Source organism: Pseudonaja textilis, chromosome 3 (genome assembly GCF_049901715.1).
Source record: "Pseudonaja textilis isolate UNSWEBS1 chromosome 3, rPseTex1.2, whole genome shotgun sequence".
Taxonomy (NCBI): Eukaryota; Metazoa; Chordata; class Lepidosauria; order Squamata; family Elapidae; genus Pseudonaja; species Pseudonaja textilis.
The window spans coordinates 109189400-109192147 of NC_141992.1; the positions used below are offsets into that span (position 1 = coordinate 109189400).

Sequence of the window (2748 nt, forward strand, 5' to 3'; positions counted from 1 at the left end):
GTTCGATCCTGACTGGCTCAGGGTTGACTCAGCCTCCCTTCTTTACAAGGTCACTAAAATGAAGACACACCCCTCCCCCATTGTTCAGGGCAATATGCTTTTACTGTAAATCACATGGAGAGTGCTGTAAAATGGGGGGGGGGGGTACATAAGTCCAAGTGCTATTGCATTGTATGCTGCCCAGAGTCACTTTGGATAGCAAAATGGGTGGCATATAGATGTAATTTTTTTTTAAAAAATCACATGGTTTGGTATGCCCATGTGATACCACTGCCCCACAAGCTGTACTGGTTGTCAATGACCTGGATGCAATTCAAGATACTCCTAATTAAGTATAGGTAATTATGGATAGCCAGCCTCAGAACTGGTTATCAAAGATATCAAAGTGGCAGACAGCTTCTGCCTTTTACGATCAACTATCAATAGTTAAGAACAATGTAGGTTGATTCCAAAATTAGCTGCCCTAAGCACAGATCGAAATTAATCATGGCCAGAAATTGAGTGAGGGCGTTTTTAAAGCCATTGTTTACATCAGTTTCTCAATCTTGGTAACGTTGCTGACCAGGGAATTCTGGGAGTTGAAGTCCAGACACCTTAAAGCCGCCAAGATTGAGAACCTCTGATTCACCGGAACACCTTCAGAAAGGTCAGTTCATTTAAGCGTTTCTTAAATGCGGGGAGTGGGGGGAAGAGAAGGCTGCCGAAAGCTTCAAGACAGGATATGACATCAGAGGAGGCGGAGAAAGCAAACCGCGAGGTTAGGTAGCGGCGGAAATGAGGAGCAAGTGTTCTGCCTCGCTCGGTGTTACCGTGGTCCGGTGTCTTTCCTGCGGCCACTAATCGGGCCGTTTCCCCGTTGGACGCAGAGATGACGAATGGTGACCTCAAGGCGCAGCGGGCCGTCCTGTGGTCGCGTCGGTTCTCTCTGCTGTACGCGATGGGAGTGTGGACGGTGATTGGGTATTTAGTTTCCCAGTCAGTGCATTTCAAGGAGATACCACTGGAGGAGAAGAAGGAGCCTCCGCCTCAGCCGCCTCCCGGTATATCCCGAGCGCCTAGATCTTTGGCCCCGGGGAGGCAGTTTTTCGGGTTGAATTCTTCCGTTGGCTAAGCCACTGTTTGTTTAAACACGGTTTACTGAACAGTCGCAACAGTAACAGGGTTCAAGTCCATGGTTCCCAGACTGCGGTGGTTAAACTCATGCCACACGAACCCTGAGCGAAATTCACTGGCCTTAAACAATCTGACTTGCAAGAAACCATATACAGAGGTTGATAATATACAACCAAACTCTTGCAGTTTGTGAAGCCAGTTACAAATATGCCAAGGCTCCTATTCTGGGTTAGCTTTAGATACAAAGACAATGGGTTAGAGAAAGAGTGAATCCAGGGAAAATTAGGAAAGATGGATATTTTCCTGAAGGCGCTTGCTTTTTTCCATTAAACTGAAATATTTCAGATAGAGTGAAATTTTATTTTAGAGTAATAGATGCAACAAGAAGAGATGTTCAAATTTATCTGAGTCCCAGAAAACACTTCAGCTTCACATGTTTTAATTCTGAAAGTCTATTAAGAGGATAGATATGAAGGGCTAATAACGATAGCTGAAAAAACGAGATTAAATACTACTGTGACAATGCCTAAAGAGAAAACCTGTATAGGAAACTGCTTGTTCTTGTTTCCTGAAAATATAAATATGTGGAGTTGTCAGAGACACATAATTTTGTATGATGTTGATAGTTTCTTCTGTGTTAAAGTATTATTTTTGGCCAATTTTCAAAGTAACAATATTAAGGGATCTTAAGTTTGCAATTTACATTTTGGGTGTTGACAGATTTAAAATGGACTAGGGGTAAATTCAACTTGGTAAGCACAATAAGTTTAAGTAACCCCAGGTATGCATAAGGCAGTTTTTGTGTTCTAAGAATACCAAAGCAAACTTGAGAAAAGGATGGTAAGAGAATTAATATATTTTGTATTGAAAATTTCTCCACAAACTCATTTTTTTTCCTGGAAAAAATGTTTAATAAATAAAAAGCTAATTTTGAATTGTAGTTTATATCTCATTGGCTCAAAATATGTAATATGCAAACTTCCACACTAATTTTAGATTAAGCATATCCAAGAAATACCATATATTGTATAATTGATTTTTGTACATTTTAATGTGTCATTTTTTATATTAAAACAATGCAGATGAAGTTAAGATTTTGAAACTTTATTTGTTTTGTAAAAATAGAACTCGCTCATATAGTCTGACCTCCTAAAATTCTTATCTTTATCCATTTAGATCACAATGAATATTCCAGAAGTGTTTGACAGGAGCAGAAGATCAAGAAAACTGGATTCATATTAACAGCAAAAACTAGTTCATCTGATTTTGTGCCATATTCTTTTCATTTGCATAACAAAATGCTGTCACCTTTTAATAATAATACTGGGAAAGACAAGTAAATTATATTGAAAAAAAGAAGTACCACAGTGTCTATAACTTTTATTAAAGAGTTGCATGAGATCTAATTTTGAAATAACAGTAATTGGAAAGTACTGTGTGTGTTCTGTCAGCCTATTATGAAACTATAACCCTGCTTCATCTTCATGCATTTGAATATACAGAATATAATTTTATATATTTTCTTTTGTTTATAATTTATTTTTAATATTTCTCCCATAGAGTTTAGTGTTTATGATATCTTTGTTTTCAAGGATAGAGAATTTCTGCAGCACTTACCTCTGATGTTTGAGTTGG

The 2748-nt window shown here is 38.3% G+C and overlaps 1 long non-coding RNA gene across 1 annotated transcript; it reads left to right on the forward strand.

Moving 5' to 3' along the window:
* Positions 1-655: 655 nt before the first annotated feature.
* Positions 656-2532, forward strand: LOC113436522 (uncharacterized). Its single transcript, XR_003374098.2, has 2 exons — positions 656-1040; positions 2290-2532. It is a non-coding gene; the product is annotated as an uncharacterized LOC113436522 (long non-coding RNA).
* The last annotated feature ends 216 nt before the right edge of the window (positions 2533-2748 follow it).